Source organism: Schistocerca piceifrons, chromosome 3 (assembly GCF_021461385.2).
Source record: "Schistocerca piceifrons isolate TAMUIC-IGC-003096 chromosome 3, iqSchPice1.1, whole genome shotgun sequence".
Lineage (NCBI taxonomy): Eukaryota > Metazoa > Arthropoda > Insecta > Orthoptera > Acrididae > Schistocerca > Schistocerca piceifrons.
In genome coordinates, this window is record NC_060140.1 from 277,380,037 (window position 1) to 277,403,184 (window position 23,148).

At 42.8% G+C, this 23,148-nt stretch overlaps 1 protein-coding gene across 3 annotated transcripts in view; it reads left to right on the top strand.

Annotated features, from left to right (window-relative positions):
- The window catches only part of LOC124788124 (collagen alpha-1(XVIII) chain-like), a 674,174-nt gene that overhangs the window by 133,943 nt on the left and 517,083 nt on the right, over positions 1-23,148 (top strand). The gene's annotated exons all lie outside the window — the stretch shown is intronic.

Consider the following 23,148-nt stretch of genomic DNA (forward strand, 5'->3'; position numbering starts at 1 on the left):
ATTTGTACAGAAACCAGATGGCAGTTATAAGAATAGAGGGACATGAAAGGGAAACAGTGGTTGGGAAGGGAGTGAGACAGGGTTGTAGCCTCTCGCCGATGTTATTCAATCTGTATATTGAGCAAGCAATAAAGGAAACAAAAGAAAAATGCGAAGTAGGTGTTAAAATCCATGGAGAAGAAGTAAAAACGTTGAAGTTCACCGATGACATTGTATTTCTGTCAGAGACAGCAAAGGACTTGGAAGAGCAGTTGAACGGAATGGACAGTGTCTTGTAAGGAGGATATAAGATGAACATCAACAAAAGCAAAACGAGGATAATGGAATGTAGTCGAATTAAACCGGGTGACGCTGAGGGAATTAGATTAGGAAATGGGACGCTTAAAGTAGTAAAGGAGTTTTGCTATTTGGGGAGCAAAATAAATGATGAAGGTCGAAGTAGAGAGGATATAAAATGTAGACTGGCAATGGCAAGGAAAACGTTTCTGAAGAAGAGAAATTTGTTAACATCGAGTATAGATTTAAGTGTCAGGTAGTCGTTTCTGAAAGTATATTGTATGGAAGTGAAACATGGACGATAACTAGTTTGGACAAGAAGAGAACAGAAGCTTTCGAAATGTGGTGCTACAGAAGAATGCTGAAGATTAGATGGGTAGATCATATAACTAACGAGGAGGTATTGAATAGGATTGGGGAGAAGAGGAGTTTGTGGCACAACTTGACTAGAAGAAGAGATCGGTTGGTAGGGCATGTTCTGAAGCATCAAGGGATCACAAATTTAGCATTGGAGGGCAGCGTGGAGGGGAAAAATCGTAGAGGGAGACCAAGAGATGAATAAACTAAGCAGATTCAGAAGGATGTAGGTTGCAGTAAGTACCGGGATTTGAAGAAGCTTGCACAGGATAGATTAGCATGGAGAGTTGCATCAAACCAGTCTCAGGACTGAAGACCACAACAACATATTAAAGTCCTTCAGTCCTGTGGAAAAGTGCACTAGGTGTATACGGCCACGCTTTGCTGTGGCTCAATCTGCTTGAATGGAAAAGAAAGAAAAGAGAAAGCACACGTTTCTAATACATATCGAGTTTGGATATACGTCCTAATGTCCTTCCCTTCCTTACCTCTGTCCATTTTTCCCTCCGCCTTTCGTCGTCTATCTCCTCCCCCATCCCTCTCTCTCTGTTCATCGCCTCCTCTCCCCCCTTTCTATACATCTTCTCCTTCCCTCTCTCTTGACCTCCTCCTATCTCTGTCCGTCTCCTCCTTCCCGTTTTCTGTGTCCATTTACTCCCACCACTCTGTCCATATCTTTTTCCCCTTCTCTCTGATCCTGAGCTTTGTTTATTATTCCAAATTCAGCTTCTTTAGTAATATTCAATTCATAAACCAATATATTTTATACGTACAGTATATTTCACAGTTCATTTTACACTATTCTTGAGGTTGTAGAGGGGACTTAGTAGATCAAGTTTTACGTAGAAACCCAAAGTCATCCAACGACGCTACAGAGTGTCGAAGTTAAAGCGCCGATGCCTGTAAATGCATGTATATATACGAGGTGATTCGATTGCAATGTTACAGACTTTCTAAGGTGGTGAATAAGGATAAATGTACCAATTTGAGGTAAAGGTCCCTATACCGGATACGAAGGAGTCGAAAGTTATAAGTGAAAACCGTTCTGATATCTGTGACACTGGAATACACGAACTGGTACTGTTGTTGCTAAGATTGTTGAGCAGGCAACTGTCAGAAATGATAGTCTGGACGAAAACGAGGAAAAAGGTCGAGTAAACATGGGCTCTAAAATGCATACTTGTGGAGCTGCGACCACTTGTTTATCTTTGTTACTGTGAAACACATCTCCTCTGTTGAACAAGCGTTCGTAGCTCTCAAGGCATGCATTTTAGAGTCCACGTTTACTGGACATGTTTTCTTGTTTTCGTCCATACTACCACCTCTGAAAGGTGTCTAGCCTGCAGTCTTAGCAACAATAGTACCAGTACGTGTATTCCTCCGTCAGAAGTATCAGAACGGTCTTCGCTTATAATTTTCGACTCGTTCCTTTCCGGCACAGGGACCCCTACCTCAAATTGATACAGTTATCCTTTTCCATCATACTAGAAAGCATGTGGCTTCATCACGGAATCATCCTGTATCTATCCATACATTTACAGGCACCTGTAAATTTGACGTTCTGTAGCCGACGCTACAGATGACGTTTCCGGACATTGCTTCCTACGTAAAACTTGATCTACGAAGTCCTCTCTAAAACCTCTAGAAGTGTGTAACGAACTGTGAAATATTCTGTATATTCATACATTAAGAAGTACATAGTCTACAGGTAAATTGTAAATTTGTGATAAGATCTTATGGGACCAAACTGCTTAGGTCTTCGATCCCTAAGCTTACACACTACTTAATCTAACTTAAACTTACGCTATGGACGACACACACACCCATGCTCAAGGGAGAACACGAACCTCCGACGGGGGGAGCCACGCGGTCCGTGACAAGACGCCCTTAGACCACGCGGCTACCCCTCGAATCTGTAGGTGTTTAAGCGTTTCTTATAATGACCTGTAAAAATCTGGAGTAAATCGGAAAGGTACAAAATGGTTCATATGACTCTGAGGACTATGGGACTCAACATCTGATATCAGTTGCCTAGAGCTTAGAACTAACTAAACCTAACTAACCTAAGGACATCACACACATCCATGCCCGAGGCAGGATTCGAACCTGCGACCGTAGCGGTCGCACGGTTCCAGACTCAAGCGCCTAGAAACGCTCGGCCACACTGGCCGGCGGAAAGGTACATTTTGAGATTTTTGGTAACCAGGTTTTCCAGTTTTACATATAGGTATCTAAAACACGCCTGTATAAGAATCCAACGCTGTCTCAAAATTTCAAAGCAATCGGTCAAGAACATTCGTATAAACGAACATTCAATTTCTGATTTTTACAGATTGTTTGTAGATGGTTGAATTTCACCCAATTGAAGCTTGTTAATATCGCCAACATTTTAGCTGGGGGGGGGGGGGGCTGAAGTTCCACAAAATTTTTGAAGAGTTATCTTACCTGAGATAATTGTGTGCGTTCTGGTGACTCATGTAAAAATGAATCCGACCTGAGTATGGCCGCACGATGGGAATTAAAAGACTCTGATCGCGGAAAAGCTTGTGATGGCTCCATAATGGGGTAGGTGTGTTTACAAAGATTGGGTCTTCTGGTCCGAATGAAACGGTCCCTGACTGGAAATGGTTATTTTTGTCTACTTGGAGACCATTTGTAGCCATTCATGGTCTTCATGTTACCAACAACGATGGAAATTTTGTGGATGACAATGGGTCATGTCATCGGGCCGCAATTGTTCGCGAGTTGTTTGAAGAACATTCTGGATAATGCGAGCGAAAGGCTTGGCCACCCAGATTGCCCGAAATTAATCCTATCGAGCATTTGCGGAGCATGATCAAGAGATCAGTTAGTGCAAGAAATCTTGCAGCGGCAACACTTTCGCGACTGTCGATGGCTATAGAGGCAATATTCCTCAATATTTCTAGAGGGGGCTTTACCAACGATTTGTTGAGTCCATGCCACGACGAGTTGCTGCACTCCGCCCGGCAACAGGAAGCCTGACGTCATATTAGGAGGTATCACATGACTTTTTTCACCTCAGTGTACATTCGCATAAAGCTGTTTACACATAATGCACTTACAAGAAATTTAGAAAAGAATAAGAAACAATCTTAAAAACAAAGCAGGTAATTCATTATTTTAGGAAAACTATATTTTTATTTAGAAATCTTGAGAAACTTGTTATCTATAACTCTGGAAACTCATATCGACTTTCAGTATACTTGATAGGCAGCATCAGAGTTCGTACATCATTTTGGAGCCACCCTTGTAAATTAATGTTGTATGAACGTTTAATACTTAAATATCATCAGATTCAGACGTACATAGCAAATTTCAGTTTAATTGGATTACAGAAATTCGAGTAAGCATTTAGTAAAAGTTTTAAACCACTACGGCTTACCTGAAAATATTCGGAATTTGCAAATGATTGTAAAGAGCAGGAGAGAGCAGTGCTTGCCTTCCATTGATCAATTGAAGGTACCGGTCCAAAAATACTGTACATGTCTGCCGTAGCAAATGTCCTATTAAACTACCAATTCTGCTCGTCTTCCTGTAGGATTTCCATAAACGTATTTTCCCATCGGCTCTTTCTAATTTTTCGAATTCCCAGTTTTTATATGCATTTAACTGTTAACAGACTTCTGTAGTTCCCCTTTAAAAAGTTTCGGGTCTCGCCTCCTTCCCACCAGTTTTCGCATCGTACGCTTTTAACTTAAGTATAATGTTTATCTCCTGACGTCCGGTTCCAGAACCGTCTTCCACTGCATTACGTCAAAGTTTGTTGACGTTGAAGAAACCTTTATTGGTTCCGTTCATCTGCCCCTGATGTACCCCTTTACTTCGGCCAGTCTGCACTATTTTCTTTTCTAAATATCATAATTATTTCTCCTCTTCTGCTGTGTGTTCTCCACTCTTAGTTATAGAAAGTGACTATTCTCAGTTTCAGTACTCCTAAGTTTTCTATTCTTAACAAAATTATGTTCTAAACACGTTTTTCTTTTCAGTTGATAATATTCTTCCGTACTTCCGCCACGAAGGCCTATATCGTCAGGTATATTTAGTTTCTATTTCTATTCTCGAATTTTTCTGCACTTCTGTCATTACTTCACTAACACACAAATGAAACAACAATTATATTAAGTTACAATCCTGCCTTACATTCTTCTTAGCACGAACATACTTTTTTGATTTTGTAATTTTATATAACCTTCCTCAAAATGCTGACAGACTTTTTCCTTCACGCGAACAATGGGCAAATATTTCTGGGCGAAAAAAGCTTTCCAGTGAGCGTCCATATGTTCCTGCGAATAGCATTAATTAGCACCAATATTTCGTGGTCAGAATGCAAAACATCCGAAGAGATGAATAGGTCGTGGAAGCTTAATGCCTTGGCCTCCAAGGTCGCCCGGTTGAAATCCGATGGACTTTTTCCCCCTTTTAACAGCTGGAACTCAAATTTTATTACATAGTTCTGGAATTCTGAAGGAAATATAGTGCCCTTGGCTGTTACCGAAGGTATGCAATGCTACCCACGATTCCAAGCAAAAATACGTGACCTGAGTACGCCTCAATAATTGAAGCGAGAACAGTTTTGAAACCACAAACGTTTAAGAACTCGGTACTAGACAAGGCGCATCAACAGCGATTAGCCCATTATGAAAATTGGTCAATTCATCCATGAATATGATTTCTGTAAAAAAAATCGTTCTCTATCATTTGTTTTCACCAAAAAGTAGCGATAAGTATATTATGGAGTAGAGGGTAAAGTTGATTCTAGGGCAAAAGTGTGATTACCTTCTAATCTAGTCCTAAACTAGTACATAAACATGTGTGCGTGCTTGTGGGGCTTACGTAACACCTGCACAGGGTGAACAGGAACTCTTCCGGTAAAATTTCGAAGGCTGTTCGGGGATACTGTCTGAGTCTGACGTAGAGACAGTGATCCTCGAGACCGAAACTCTCCAGCTCCTGGAATACGGTATGCGGAGCTATAACAAAACGGTATGATAATTGCTGGAGGGAGGCTGAATGCACGCCAGTATGCGACAAAAATGATAAACCTTATTGTCATATACTTCTGGACCAGGGTACCAAACGGTATATTCCAGGAGAATAATGCAAGACCTCAGACAGCCGTTCGGGCAACAAACACCTTGAGTAATTTACGGATCCTTGACTAACTTCCCCATCTTCTGTTTTATCACTCAGAGCATGTATGGGCTGGAATGAGAGGAAGTGTACATTCGGTCCAGCCATAGGCCAGCATCTTCAACAACTGACACGGCATGCGTTTCAGGCATGGGAAGAAATTCCCCAGGATGACATTCGTAGGCTGTTGGCTTGCATGCCACGACAAATACAAAAATGTGTTCGTATCAGTGGGGGGTGCTACTACATACTGATGTTAATTATGAGTATTAGCTACGAACTGAATGAAAATTTAATAGTTTAATATCAATTATGGGCAGTAGATTGTCAAATAGTTTAAAAATTATCCGAAGAAGATGGTTTACGAGGAAAGACTTTGTTCGTCTCAGTGAACGCATACATTCATATCCCACAAGGGCGCTGATATCCACGCCTTGGGCCGCCTTGAAATCATCAACATCACAGTTATCCTACAATTCTATAGACTTTCACGCTCACACATGTACGTAATTGCTGTACTCTGACAGCAGAGATGTACGATAGAGGTAACACTTAAGGTACCTTCGCTGTAACTCGTCTGCGGTGACAAAATGGTTCAAATGGCTCTGAGCACTATGCGACTCAACTTCTGAGGTCATCAGTCGCCTAGAACTTAGAACTAATTAAACCTAACTAACCTAAGGACATCACACACATCCATGCCCGAACCGACCATGACTGCGAAGGTGTTGCCGGTGCAGGATTTTGTGTACTAACTGTCCTCTCGATTACGTCTAATAAGTGTTCGACAGGATACATGTTGGACGATCTTGGTGGCCAGATCATTCGCTCGAATGGTCCAGAATGTTCTTCAAACCAGTCGCGAACAATTATGTCCCGTGACATGGCGCATTTTCATCCAGAAAAATTCCATCGTTGTTTGAGGACACTAAATCCGTGAATGGCTGCAAATGCTCTCCAAGTAGCCGAACAGAACCATTTCCTGTCAATGATCGCTCAGTTGGACCTGAGGGCCCAGTCCATTCCAGATAAACACAGCCCACACCACTATGGGGCCACCACTAGCCTGCACAGTGCCGTGTTGACAACTTGAGTCCACAGCTTCGTGAGGTCTGTGCCACTGTCGAACCCTACCAACAGCTCTTACCAATTGAAATAGGGACTTATCTGACCAGGCCACGGTTTTCCAATCGCCTAGCGTCCAGCCGATATGGTCACGAGGAGAGGCGCTGCAGGCGATGTGTTGCTGTTAGCAAAGTCACTCGCGTCGGTCGTAAACTACCATAGCACACCAACGCCAAATTTCATCGCATTCTCCTAACGGATAAGTTCGTCGTACGTTCCACATTGATTTCTGTGGTTATTTCACGCAGCGTTGTTTGTCAGTTATCACTGACAACTCTGCGCAAAGACCGCTGCTCTCAGTCGTTAAGTGAAGGCCGCCGGCCACGGCGTTGTCCGTGGTGAGAGGTAATGCCTGGAACTTGGTATCCTCGGAACACTCTTGACACTGTGGATCTCGGAATTTTGATTCCTCTGTCATGTAGCTCTAACAACGATTGCGCGTTCAAAGTCTTTTAATTCCCATCGTGCGGCCGTAATCACTTCGGAAACCTTTTCACATAAATCACCTGAGTACAAATGACAGTTCCGTCAATGCACTAAGCTTTTATAACTTATGTACGCGATACTTCCTTCATGTGGATATCGCTATTCCTTGACTTTTGTCACCTCAGTGTAAGGTGTGGTGTGTTGTTCAGACGCCATCAAAATTACTGCAGAGGCAATTTTAATGTTTCACACTCCTTTTACAGTAACTTATCAGTCCTGAATCACAGTTTTACAATTTCGACTATGTAGCTATCTCTTTTAATATGATATATATATTTAATTTTTAAGAGTGGTCATCCAGCCACAGGTACCTGCGAAAATATTTAACACTCTTATAAACTAATTCCCGTTATATTTAGTATTTATTTAATGACTGTGTTCTTATTTTATGAAAGCATGAGGAAAGACGAGTGATAGTGCATGCAGACATTGATGCACTCATGTGTTGCTTAGCCTTATTTTAATGTATTGACATGAAACTGTCGTCCGTGTTATTACAAGAGGGTGTTTAAGAGTTATAATATGTGGCCGTCGGGCACTGTCCCAAGAAAATTGCTTACGACGAAAGACTTTGACAAACGTTACCCTGAGCGTCCTGATACCAACATTATCACCATCATCAGCACCATTGATCTATACACGTCCCATAATATGTGTATCGACAGGTGATCTTGGAAGCCAGGTTATGTGGAGAAATCATTGGTGTGTTCTAATCTGAAGCACGATGGATCTACATGTACTGTATATCTACGCAAATAAACCGCAAGCCACTGTACAGAGTATGTGGAAGGGTCCATTGTACCAACATTATCACATTTGTTTTGCCTACTCATTCGTTCATTGAGGGAGAGAAAAAAATCTATATGCCTCTGCACGACACCTAATCTCTTCCAGTATTTCCAGTGATACTTATGCGAGGTATACGTTGGTGGCACGATAATGGTCGCACACTCATCTTCAAATGCTGATTGTCTAAATTTAACTAACAGAGTTTCGCGAGAACTACGTCGTCTTTCTTCCAATAATTCCCGTTAAAGTTTCCCGAGCATTTTTAATACACTTTTGTATGGGTTATAAGCAGTGCTTTTTTTCTAATAAAAAAGTTTGAGGGTACTCCGACATTGGATATAATGCAGCGAAAATTACTTATAACCGAAGCATGGGATACCACCTGTCTCCTTTTAGCCATTATGTCATCAACATCATCATGAAGCGGGACCGTAGAGACATCTATCGGTACCTCTGCGTTTGAGCGTACGCATATCCGTTTAGCACTACCATCGCCCACTATTAGCGGGCGAGGGCAGTACATGATTGTTGAACTGGTTGCCAGCGATTCAGTTGTCGAGAACGGTTGCCGCAGCTTCGAAATGCTTGAAACAGTCAATGACATCGCTTTTCCCGCCAAAACCTGCACTGGTATCGTTCGTATTGCAATTACCAACACGAAAAAATGAAATAAAAGTTTACGTCCGTGAAATAAATCTTTGGCCCTCTTCCAAGTTCTCAACATCGTAAAAAAACTATTTTGTCGACGAAAAAGTTTAGGGGTACGCATCCCTCAGCGTTCCCACAGAAAAACAGCACTGGCTATAAGTACTTATTAAGAGGCTAGCGGCGAGCCTCTAAATTCGTTAGATGTCCGTATGTCGTGCCTGCTTCATGAGCATCTGTGTAGGAAGTCGCGTTCCGTCCCTTGTTCTGTGGTCTAATGACGGTATTTCAGCGGCTTCTACAAATCCAACTCATGGAGTTCGTACATCGAGAAGGCGAGGAGGCGGCACATACTTGTCGTCGGAAGTTGTGCCCCCTCTGCAGCGACATGAAATGAGCGGTGCGTCGTAAAACACATCTCGTCATTGTCTTCGCCGTCCTCCACTACCAGCATCACCACACAGTGCCGTCTGTCGTTCTTTACACAGCGGGAAACCCGCGGATGTTTACGCAGTTGAGTGAGGCATTGAAGACCGACAGATCATCATGTGTTAGCGGTTTAGTTTCAATAGTGAATGGTATTAACGGCAACACCTGAACGTCCGAGGACGTTCGTGTTGCCTGGCGTCCCTCCACGGACTGCTGTGTTTTGTCCTTTACGATTTATGAAACGTGAACAACTAGCTTTTCCCCACACGGAGACATTGCTATTCCCGTTTTAAGACTGAAAAAGTAGTCTAGCTAGCTTTGTTAAAACGGTTAGTATGTATGATTACAGAAACAACGCAAACGTACGGCGATGGCATGTATCACTGAAAGAAAAAAAATATATTATTTTTTAGAAAGAGAAGTTTACATTCCATGCAAGGACAAAGCGGAAACAACATTATATCTCAGTTCCGTCCTGCTCCATAAGTATTAGCAACCCGCAACAGAAACTGCCAACCTCTACTACCCGACCACGATTGTGTTGCACTTGGGCCCCCGGTGGCCGTTATCGGAAACACGCGGTGAGGTTACAGTATACAAATAGGGCCTACTGCGCTACCTAAGAAAAACGCATCCCACTGTGAAGGCTTTCAGGACAGTTATGCACATACTACCAAATAGTTCAGCGTGTCCTTGTGAAATATCACGACAAAACTCACGATAAGCCAACGGAAATGCCCCCACTCCCAGGTGCAATTATATTGTGGTCGGTTGATATATTGTGGACCGTTTTAATCCACAATGACGATTAACTCTGGATAGAGATCAGATACAGAAAACTATTTTACATAAAAAATGAAGGTGACAAAGAGGGTCACGCATTGCTAATACTGGTTGTGACCTTGAAGGTGCCGACCGAAGTGGCCGTGCGGTTCTAGGCGCTGCAGTCTGGAACTGCGAGACCTCTACGGTCGCAGGTTCGAATCCTGCCTCGGGCATGGATGTGTGTGATGTCCTTAGGTTAGTTAGGTTTAACTAGTTCTAAGTTCTAGGGGACTAATGACCTCAGCAGGTGAGTCCCATAGTGCTCTAGGCCATGTGAACCATTTGAGCCAACCTTGAAGGTCATTTCCAAGGAGATTTAGAGGTTGAAGCTATTTTTTTAAAATTTTAAACATAATATTTGATTTAAGATTTGAAAAAGGCGGAAAATTTTAACTTTAAAATGATATAGAGTGACAATTATTGAACTATATGAAATAAAATGGTCATAACTTCTGAACCGTTGGCTTTAGGGCGTGCAAAGTGCACGGTCGGACGCGGGGCCTGATGGGAATTAGTATGATTTTGTTTAGCGACGAAACTCACTTTTATTTGGATCGGTTCGTCAATAATCAAACGTGACGCATTTAGGGGACTGAGAATACACATTTCGCGATCGAGAATTCTCTTCACCCTCAACAGGTGGCTGTGTGGTGTGTAATGATGAGTCGCAGAATGATCGGTGCGATATTCATTGATAGCACGGTGACTACCCAACGGTATGTGAAAGTTTTCGAGGATGATTTCATCCCCATTACCCAAAGTGCCCCTGATTAGGACAAAATGTGGTTCATGCAAGACAGAGCTCGACCCCATCGGAGTAGGTGAGTGATGTCCTGGAGAAGCACTTTGGGGACCGCATTCTGGCTCTGGTGTACCTAGAGGCCGCTGCCATGGGCGCCTTATTCTCCGTAGAACACATGCGACTCATTTTTGTGGGGCTGTACTAAAGACAAGGTGTACAGCAATGGCCCTATAACCATTGCTCAGCTGAAAACTGCCATTCAGGAGGTCATCGACAGGATCAATGTTCCGACACTTCTGCGAGTCATGCAGAATTACGCCATTCGTCTGCACCACATCATCGCCAATGATAGCCGGCATATCGAACATGTCATAACCTGCTTCCGAATATCTGTAGTGCACGCCGTAGTTTGTTACAAATTTACGTTTTTTCATGTAGTTCAATAATTGTCACCCTGTACATTATTCAAGGTCAAGGAAAAGTCAATGATGGTCAAATAAGCAAATGTGTTTTCAGTTGTAGTAGGGATTAATTCAGAGAAAAAATGGTTCAAATGGCTCTGAGCACTATGGGACTCAACTGCTGAGGTCATTAGTCCCCTAGAACTTAGAACTAGTTAAACCTAACTAACCTAAGGACATCACAAACATCCATGCCCGAGGCAGGCTTCGAACCTGCGACCGTAGCGGTCTTGCGGTTCCAGACTGCAGCGCCTTTAACCGCACGGCCACTTCGGCCGGCAATGAATTCAGAACAGAGGAGGTAAAAAGCAAAATGCTGCGTTAGATACAAATTGGAAGCCAAATCTCGAGGAACGATAGGTGAAGGGAGTCATTCAAAGACCTATAAATTAGTGATCTACTTTTTATGATATTCGTTCTGTCTTGCAGATGTCAAAATAACATTTATACGTGTTATGTATTTATTTTTGGGAATGAACACGTTAAATCTCTTTTCGCTATTCCCAAATCTGACATCACAAATAGGGGTTTGCACGAAACAAAACTCAACCTTCGAATGATCTTTAAGCTAGCCCTAACGCCTCTTCCAATTTGTATCTAAGATTGTATGCTGCTGTATCCCTTCTCTATTCCGAGTCAATCCCTACTACAACTGGAACCATACTTGCTTATTTCACCGAGCGAGGTGGCGCAGTGGTTAGCACACTGGACTCGCATTCGGGAGGACGACGGTTCAATCCCGTCTCCGGCCATCCTGATTTAGGTTTTCCGTGATTTCCCTAAATCGCTTCAGGCAAATGCCGGGATGGTTACCCCTCCTTTCCTCACCCGAGCTTGCGCTCCGTCTCTAATGACCTCGCTGTCGACGGGACATTAAACACTAATCTCCTCCTCCTCCTTGCTTATTTCACCTTCATTGGACCTCGCGATGATCTTTAATAATGTATCATGTTATAAGTAAAATTTGTCGCGCTTTTCAAATATTAAATCAAATGTTAGGAGTCCAATTAAAAAAAATCATTTAGCCTCCAAATCACCTTGAAAAGCACGCTCGAGGTCACGGCGCTTAGTAGCAACGCGTGACCCTCTTTGCCAATTATAACTTCTACCTAAAACATTTTGCTGTATCTCATCTCTGGCCCGAGTTATACAGCTTTATGCGTTAAAATGGGCCACCCTGCATATGGCGACGCACTTAAGTACTAACAAATTGCGCGGACGTCTCCTCGGCGCTGCCGTGGTCCACAAAGCATTTGTTAAATCTGTTACGTCTTTTCCCGTGTTTCGTTCCTCTTGGGTGAGAAACGCGCGGAAACCGCACTGAGCTCCGGTCTGTGGTGAGGCCAGAAATTTCATAATGTGGATGCAGTCCCTGCGGGTCCAGTGCCAGATAACGTAACAGCGCAGCGGTTTGCTTGCATAACTGCAGGGTCGGCTACTCACTGTAGTCCGTGCGTTATTAATGCCGCTCACCTGCTGCTTCTATCCTGGGAATGAAGGGAGCACCTTTCTAGTATTGTCGCGTGCTAAATGAAGCAGGAGACGGCTAGCGGAGATGCAGTTACCCGTATGCATATTTAAACTCCAGAGACACGTGAAAGCGGAACATTTCCTTACTCAAAAGTATGAGTAGAATATGAAGCAGTTCATGTAATAGTGATTTTAATGATTTAGCGAAGACACTTGTAATAGACGTTGTTAACTTCAGTCTTTCTCCGTTTAGAAACGTTCTTTTCCTAATAACGTTTATTGTTGCTTTTGTTGCACTTGCTGCACACTGCCTATAAGAAATACCAGATCGACAAGAACGAGTGTTTCCATAAATGAACGATAGCTAAAAATGTGGTGTCACCGCCAGCCACCACACTTGCTAGGTGGTAGCCTTTAAATCGGCCGCGGTCCGTTAGTGTACGTCGGACCCGCGTGTCGCCACTATCAGTGATTGCACACCGAGCGCCGCCACACGGAAGGTCTAGTCTAGAGAGACTCCCTAGCACTCGCCCCAGTTGTACAGCCGACTTTGCTAGAGATGGTTCACTGACTACATACGCTCTCATTTGCAGAGACGACAGTTTAGCATAGCCTTCAGCTACGTCATTTGCTAAGACCTAGCAAGGCGCCACATTCTTCAAGAATGTATTCTGAACTGATAATATTGTGAATCATGTACCGTAAAGAGCGACGTTCATCATTAATGGATTAAAGTTAAGTACCAAACTAGCTATGTCCGCTTTCTGAATTCTGTTTCCTTGTCATGTTCCAGACCTCACGTCAGTATAGTCCTTCCCTCCTCACGCCAGCCTGCGTGAGCTAAAACGCGTGCATTTCGGCCTCCTCTAGTAACACAGTGTTAGCTCTTCTGCCAACACACCAAAAAATATAGTGTTGAGTCTAGAGCAGAGGTTGCAAGAACTTTCCTCTGACAGAACACGCTGAGAATTCTGGTACTTCGATGGAACACCTCTTTTATTTTAAGTTTAATAAAGTTTTTAAAAATGAGAAGAACTTGTTTCATTCAGTGATAAATTTTAAAAATAACTTAATAAAAGTAATTAGTATTGTGAAATTCTCACCATGTTATTAATTTCTTTCCGTGGAGCAATTATTCACTGCCCACGCAACACCAGAGTTTTACGGAACACCGTTTGTAAATGCTATGTCAAGGAAGTGGGTGTGGAATATAACCTTCAGGGCGTAACTAAATTCCCTTAAAAGACTTCGAGGACTTGTACTGGGGCCAAGACGGCTAAGTTCGGTATAGAAAGTCATGTCCGGAAACGTACTGTTTACCCTCTACACGGAAAATACCACGACACAAAGGGCTCTCCGATTCTTGTAGTTTGTCGTCTGGGTCCATTTACCAGTAGCGCCCAATGTGGCGACCACGGAAGTCAACACAGATACGTTATCCCCGTACCGTGTTCTGATACACACGATTACCAATCCTTGGTCCTCCAGCATCCGCCATATCCATAACCCGCGCCAGTCGGTATTCCTCGGATGCCACGGAACTCTCATAAATCAAGGGTTTCGTGAGATCCCACAGGTAGCAGTGTAGCTGGTTCAAGTCGGGATAAAGTGCAGGCCAAGCAATCGAGCCACCATATCCTGCCCAAATCGTTCGTCTAGATGATCTCAGACCGCACATGAAAAATGAGGTGACCATCGTGCTGGAACCACAGATTTGACGCACATACAGTGGCACATCCTCCAAGAGCCCATGCAGCACGCAGTGAACGCAAGTACGGGGCAGCCGTGAGATGTGGCGGAAGAAGGTAAGCCCCAATCACATGTCCATCCAGGAACGCTGCACAAATGTTTAGACCGTAGCCGAGCGGTTCTAGGCGCTTCAGTCTGGAACCGCGCGACCGCTACGATCGCAGGTTCGAATCCTGCCTCGGGCATAGATGTGTGTGATGTCCGTCGGTTGGTTAGGTTTAAGTAGTTCTAAGTTCTAGGGGACTGATGACCTCAGATGTTAAGTCCTATAGTGCTCAGAGCCATTTGAACCATTTAGATCGTAACGTTCCTAAACCCGATGGAGGCTTGCAGCACGCGAGTTTTCATGAGCCCACACGTGACTGTTGTGGGAACTCAGAACACCTTCCCTGGTGAACTTGGCTTCATCTGTAAAAAGGACACCCTTGGAAAGTCGGGCTTGTCCACACAACGGTGAAAGAAGAACCTGCAAAATCTGGCTCGTGACGTAAAATCCTATAGCTGCATTGCCGGTACCATCTGGGGCTTGTACTGGTGAAGCTGCTGCTTACGCAGAACACTCCAGACAGTTTGGTGATCCACATTCACTCTATCTGCTCTGTTTCTGGTACTGGTCGCGTTCTCATTGCAAGGAGACAGACAGCCTCTTCAAACTCGAGTGTGCGGCGCCGCCATGAAGCACCACAGTCGGCCCAGCTAGTGGTGAATGTACCCATCTCTGAGGCCCTCTAGCACATAGTGGCAAAGAGGGAGTGCGAAAATGTATGGCAGTGTGTAAAACGCTCCTATTTTAACTGACGAACAGTCCTCCCAATGCATCGAACTTCGCCTTACAATAACGTCATGTTAGTGTATTCAATAAACGGCTAGTTCACCATGAAATGAACAGCAGTACAGTATGAACAAAGATCACAAGGACAACAGCAGGTGCAAACCTCTCTGGGTAGATCAGAAACTCAACTGAATGGCATGTAAACAAACCTGCAGTTGGCATGGGACATCTTCAAAATGGTTCAAATGGCTCTGAGCACTATGGGACTCAACTTCTGAGGTCATTAGTCCCCTAGAACTAAGAACTAGTTAAACCTGACTAACCTGAGGACAGCACACACATCCATGCCCGAGGCAGTATTCGAACTTGCGACCGTAGCGGTCTCGCGGTTCCAGACTGCAGCGCCTAGAACCGCACGGCCACTTCGGCCGGCATGGGACATCTGGTGATCGGTGAATTACGTATGTAATACCCCACTCAGAGGGACCGAAAATGGGTCATATCTGAACGTGTATTGCAGTATTTTACGTGTAGCGAGAGAATGGTAAGTTTCCGGCAATGAGTCCCTACGCTCAACTTAAACGTCTTCGTTCCCCGCTACAAGTCCTCGACGTCTCTAAAGGAAATTTAATTGCACCCTGAATAATCGATCTCTCAACATGTGTGGTCGTGTCAAAGGGCTGTGTCAGTTTGGCATGGTACATGCAACGTCAATAGGAGAACAATTACTCCGAGGTGGAAAATGGAATGAATTTGTAGCTGAAACGCAGAACATTACTTTTCGTTGGAAATGCTGTCACAGACTGAAGTATATAGGCATTACTTACTACCCACCATCATATCTTCACTTCTGCGTGTAATTTCTTTCCACTTAACAAACTTTACAGAAGTTCATCTTCATTGCTCCCGAAACGCAAGGTCCCGGCTTCGAATCCCTGTCTGGCATATAGTTTTAATCTACCAGCACATTTGTAAACAGTGCGCACTTCGCTCCAGAGTGGCAATCCTGAAATTTCCACCCTGCACGAACGTTTTTAGGCTGTGTCGAAGCCATTTCTCCACTTGCAGCAGTACTAGCCCAGAAAGGAATATAGGAGAGCTTGTGTGTAATGTGCACATCGGTGACTGAAAGATTCAATCTGGAAGCACGCGCTTCTTAATAAAAGTGGTTATGAGCTCAACAGGAAGTCAATGTCATTCACCTTATAAAGCTGTTCTTAACGACGCCACGGTCTGCGGAGACAGAACAGCATCACGCCTACCAGATAGCACACCGATCACGCTCTACGGTTTGCAGTTCGTGAGACCAAGTGGGCCTCTCTGTGCACTGCATTGGCAGCCTTTGAAGATATTCGTGCACGAGACTAGCGCATTGTGGTTACCTCTGAAAATCTAAAGGATGAAATCATTAGTCAAGCACGAAGACTATCAACGATCTACTGTTTCATCTCTACAATATGGACGCAAAGGACACCTACACGATGAGAGCCTTAAAACTCTCCGTTTCTCCAAGAGAGTTGCCATCCGCACGCAAACTGTCTTACAAAAGTGTTTACTGAATGGGAAGAGCAACTAGCGTTTCGACAGATCAATACAAGTCGTATCTGAGGTATCGGTAGCTTGACTGCTACAATGTTTTCTGGTTTATATCTGAATTACCATCTAGGTTTCTGAAAACTGGGTGCATAATGATGAGAAAGGAAATGAGGAAGTTATCCACAGATACGAGGAAAAGAATACATGAATAACATGGGTTAAAAGAAGGGACAGGATAAGAGCAAACCTGTTAAAGCATCAGGGAATAACTTCCGTGGTAATAGAGGGAGCCGCAGTGTGTAAAATCCGTAACGGAAGACACACAAGGGTTGGACAAAAATATGCAAAAACCACAAATACAACACGTTACCATGCCTAATATGGTTTACGAGAACCACTGGCACTCAAAACAACTTCCAGTCATCTCGGAATGCTAAATAAAGGTCGTGTATCGTTTATAAGGGAACCTTATACCATTCTTCCTCCAAAAATAGTAGCAAATTCAGGTAACGGTGATGAAGGTGGACAGGGATCACACACTCTTCTTTCTAAGGTACGCCACAAAGGCACATTGATATCGTGATCCGGTGACTGATGGCAAAGCAATTGTGACAGTTCATCCACGAGCTCACAAAACTTTAGGCGATGCGAGCTGTGTCAAAAGGGGCCCTGTCGGAACACAGAACCGAGATTGAGGAACAAACATTTTACCATATGATTGACTTTATCGGCCAAAATAGTCACATAATCCTCGAAAGTAATGTGACCTTGCAGAGTAGCCATAGGGCCTATGAACATCACGATATGGCTGCCCAAAATATCACCGAACCCACGTAGTTTCACTCATGGAACATATGGTGCAGGATTTTAGAACATATATTGTGTTCGAACGTTATGAATTACCTCGAAGAAAACGGTCTGTTGACACACAGTCAACATGGGTTTAGAAAACGTCGTTCCTGTGAAACACAAGTAGCTCTTTATTCACATGAAGTGTTGAGTGCTATTGACAAGGGATTTCAGATCGATTCCGTATTTCTGGATTTCCGGAAGGCTTTTGACACTCTACCACATAAACGACTCGTAGTGAAATTGCGTGCTTATGGAATATCGTCTCAGGTATGTGACTGGATTTGTGATTTCCTGTCAGAGACGTCACAGTTCGTAGTAACTGACGGAAAGTCATCAAGTAAAAGAGAAGTGATTTCTGGCGTTCTCCAAGGTAGTTTTATAAGCCCTTTGCTGTTCCTTATCTATATAAACGATTTTGGACACAATCTGAGCAGCCGTCTTCGGTTGTTTTCAGATGATACTGTCGTTTATCGACTAATAAAGTCATCAGAAGATGAAAACAAAGTGCAAGACGATTTAGAAAAGATGTCTGAATGGTGCGAAAAGTGTCAGTCGACCCTACATAACGAAAAGTGTGAGGTCATTCACATTTGTGCTAAAAGGAACTCGTTAAACTTCGGTTACACGATAAATCAGCCTAATCTAAAACTGTACATTCAACTAAATACCTTAGTATTACAATTACGAACAACATAAATCGGAAGGAACACATAGAAAACGTTGTGGGGAAGGCTAACCAAAGACTGCGTTTTATTGGCAGGACACTTAGAAAAGGTAACAGACCTACTAAGGAGACTGACTGCACTGCGCTTGTCCGTCCTCTTTTAGAATACTGCTGCGCAATGTGAGATTCTTACCAGATAGGACTGACGGAGTACATCCTAAAAGTTCAAAGAGAGGCAGCATGTTTTGTATTATCGCGAAATATGGGAGAGAGTGTCACAGAAATGATACAGGATTTGGGCTGGAAATCATTAAAAGATAGGCGTTTTTTGTTGCGACGGATTCTTCTCATAAAATTCCAATCACCATCTTTCTCCGAATGCGAAAATATTTTGTTGACACCGACCTACATAGGGAGGAACGATCACCACGATAAAATAAGCGAAATCCGAGCTCGTACGGAAAGGTATAGGTGTTCATTCTTTCCACGCGGTATACAAGATTGGAATAATATAGATATTGTGAAGGTGGTTCGATGAACCCTCTGCCAGGCATTTGAATGTGATTTGCAGAGTATCCATGCAGATATAGATGTAGATGTAGAAACCCGGTCACAAGGTGGAAAAAGTTTGAAACAAGGCTTGTTCGACCAAACGACATTCTTCCATTGCTCCATAGCCCAGGTTTCTTGGTTCCGGCACCACGTTTTCCTGTTAAGGGCATTTGCATCGTTGATGTGTTGTTCCGTAATTCCAGCTCATCATGCAGTTCCCTGTTTACGGAGCTCTATTCATGTTGCTTTGGTGCTGACACGGTTCGCGAGTGTGATATTCAATTCCACAGTGACTTACGGAGCTGTCGTCCTCTCATTTTTCGTCATATTCCTCTTGAACGTCATCCGTCACGATCGCACAACACACACTTTCGTCTGGGGAGGTGCCACAAGGTTCTGTTTAGGGACCATTGTTATTTATTCTAATCGTAAATGATCTGCGATTTCATTCTTTGCACTGATTATGTTATTTTTTCCACGTCATTTCAGACTTCGATATCCTTCAATCTAAGCGTAAAGACACCCTGGCTGAGTCATTGAGAGTAGAACTCAACAGACTGTATTCAGTTTAAGAGACTTGCCAGTAGAAGACCGTTTAGGGAGCGTTCAGTTTTTAAATGTTGCTATTGATAGTAGTCTCTCTTGGGATTCACACATTAAATATCTTAGAGCAAGGTTGCCAAGAGTAACGTACTTGTTAAGAAACATTAAAAAACATAAACATTTGGTTCATTTAAGATCAACCCGTTTTACTTTTTAAAATAGTGTTTTAACTTATGGACTTTTATTTTGGGGCAGTAGCACTCATGATCGGGACATTTTGGTACTCCAAAAGAAAGTTATTAAGATTACCATTGTTTATTGATCTAAAATGTTAACTACCATAAACTTGTACATTTAAACTTTTCTCTCGTATACAAAGGATAACTTTCAGACCTCCACTAAGACAGGATTTACCCTCTCATGGAATTGGAAATAATATGGCATATTGACATACCTTACTCTATACTATCTAAATCATCGAACAGCTATGAAGTGACTGGATATTAAAATGTTCAAACTACCTTTAGAGTATGTAGACTCTCCACTCGACTTTTTTAAGCACTATTCTATGAGGTTTTGGGATTGTAGCCACAATATTTCTGCTGGCAATCATTCAGCCATTTTCAGGCGAGTGTCTGTCAGTGGTGGGAATAATAGTAAATTTAAAAGATACTGTCGATAAAACCGATGTAGCTAATATATAGTATTTAGAAAAAGAATTAAAAATCTTGTTACAAAACGTGAACACGTAAGTATTTTAACACAATGTAGTATGTATGTAAGTAAGGAAGACTTAAAAAATATCATTACAATGAATGAATATTCAAGGATTCTTAAAACAATTCAATACTTATGTCGATAAAACAGAGTTAAATGACAAAATTAACGAACTTAATAAAACTAATCTAAGTAATTACTTTACAAATAACGAACTTGAAAAAGCTTTTTCAGATTACTTCTCAGATTTAACACTATATGTATATGAAATAAGATATCTTCCAAATAATATCTGTTATAAAAATCAATCGCATTTCCTTTTATAACCAGAGACTTAAAGGATGACGTTTCTCCACTTACTTGTATGCTGTATAAATATTCGATCGGTACCTTTTGAGACACTTCGGCTACCTTGGTTACGGAAGCACCTACTATAGGACAGCAAGAATTTTTCTCATGTTCGAATTCACTTAGCTCTGACATAATGCGCTCACTACCACATAGAACACTGTTTTGACTACGATTGACATTTGCAAGGTACTGAGGTCTTTGGGCAGGTGCCTTTCCGTGGTCAAACACGACAGCGCAACTTGCAGGCTTGGTTAGCATATGCATTTATGTTTAAGGATGCATTTCTCTCGCTGGCAGGTTGACACAGTGTGCCGACCTATCCACACCCTGGCACTTGGTTTTCGCGGTTAGTGCTCTTACTGACAATGAGCGTTGAGCAATCACTGCTTGTAATACAATCATGAAACGAGACACGACAACATCAGCATCATTCTGCGGGTTTCAAATTTCAAGTTTCGAAATAATGTATCAGAAAACCCCAAAACTGGGAAGGAGATTTCAAATTTCTGAAAGGATATTTGTTTGGCGAACCGTTTGTTAAGAAAATTTCGGCCATCTCTCACGTATAACAGGAAACAGAACAACAAAGTAAATCTTATATGTATCAGAGGGCGTAGCGGGTGGTCGAGTATAAATAGGGGAGTGACTTCGGCAACTTCTCGCAGGAATCCAGGCAGCGAACACACATTAGATCACCAACCATATCGCTTGACGAGGACGATTGGCTCAGTCATCCAAATATTGGGCTTAAAAATGGAATCGTTATCTCGCATAAAAATCCTAAAGCATATTGTAAAGTCAGTACACGAGTGCTGTGACATTTCATGTTAATCCGGGACTGATCCGGGTAGAGGAACATCCGCCAATAATCAGCAGTCCAATGACTTGCCCGCTGCTAACACTTCACCCTATGGCTAGCGGTATGCATTGTACAATTTTTTCGTCCTTGATGAACCTTCCGGACGTACACTGTGTAATTAAAACTAGCTCTCAGAGCCACAGGACTGAAATGTTATCACATATGTGCATCACTGTTCAAGTCTGAAGCTTTTCTCTCCGGCATCCCACCAACTTTATTTACGCATTACTTAAATTAATCTTCCTTGGGATGAGAGATATTTAATTCGTTATCCAACTATCCAAATTTAGATTCTTCGTGTTTTTCCTAAACTACTAAGTAATTACTGCGGTTTTCACGTTAGATAACATTTGGCAATGTTGGTCGCTAACCTTAAATCAGCTCACTTCGTGTAAACGATGAAACGAAAAATACAATATGTGATAAGAAAAGATACTGCATAATTACGCTTGATGACTGTACGGCCAAATGTCAATATTTATAAGATGGTTGTATGTTAGACGGTGTGCCGCGCGGGGTTAGCCGAGCGGTCTGAAGCGCTGCAGTCATGGACTGTGCGGCTGGTCCCGGCAGAGGTTTGAGCCCTCCCTCGGGCATGGATGTGTGTGTTTGTCCTTAGGATGATTTAGGTTAAGTAGTGCGTTAGCTTAGGGACTGATGACCTTAGCAGTTAAGTCCCATAAGATTACACACACATTTGAACATTTGTTAAACGGTGTGTGTGTTCCTGCATACTCTGGGAAATAATAATGTTGTCATCGGCAAATATGGAATGTCTATAGTGGCTTTAACCAAGCTTAATACGCATGACTTACTAACTGTGAAAAAACCCACGGGGCGGGTAAGACGCCGAGCTCCAGTAAGGGCAAGTTACGGGTAGCGCGGATCTGGTTTACCAATATAATCGGAAACGACCGATAATTGTGTCTAATGCACAGATTTTGGGATCGCTAGGTAGAATGCTGACATTAAAGTTCAAGTTTAGCCAAATAGGATTCTATAAAACTGTGTCGAAATTCGTAGAAACACTTTCCGTGTCTTCATGTCCTGAGAAATCATCTTCCTATTCACGTTCATAGATACAAACACATTTGTGTGTAGAGAATATGGTAATTAGAATTAGGTGACCTCGTTAGTTGAAGCAGGCATTCCAGACCTATACGGGAACTCACAAACACAAATACAGGGTGATCAAAAAGTCAGTATAAATTTGAAAACTGAATAAATCACGGAACAATGTAGATAGACAGGTACAAATTGACACATATGCTTGGAATGACATGGGGTTTTATTAGAACCAAAAAAATACAAAAGTTCAAAAAATGTCCAACAGATGGCGCTTTATCTGATCAGAATAGCAATAATTAGCATAACAAAGTAAGACAAAGCAAAGATGATGTTCTTTACAGGAAATGGTCAATATGTTCACCATCATTCCTCAACAATAGCTGTAGTCGAGAAATAATGTTGTGAACAGCACTGTAAAGCATGTCCGGAGTTATGGTGAGGCATTGGCGTCGGATGTTGTCTTTCAGTATCCCTAGAGATGTCGGTCGATCACGATACACTTGCGACTTCAGGTAACCCCAAAGCCAATAATCGCACGGACTGACGTCTGGGGACCTGGGAGGCCAAGCATGACGAAAGTGGCGGCTGAGCACACGATCATCACCAAACGACGCTCGCAAGAGATCTTTCACGAGTCTATTAATATGGGGTGGACCGCCATCCTGTATAAACATCGTACTTTCCAGCAGGTGTTTATCAGCCAGGCTGGCGATGATGCGATTCTGTAAC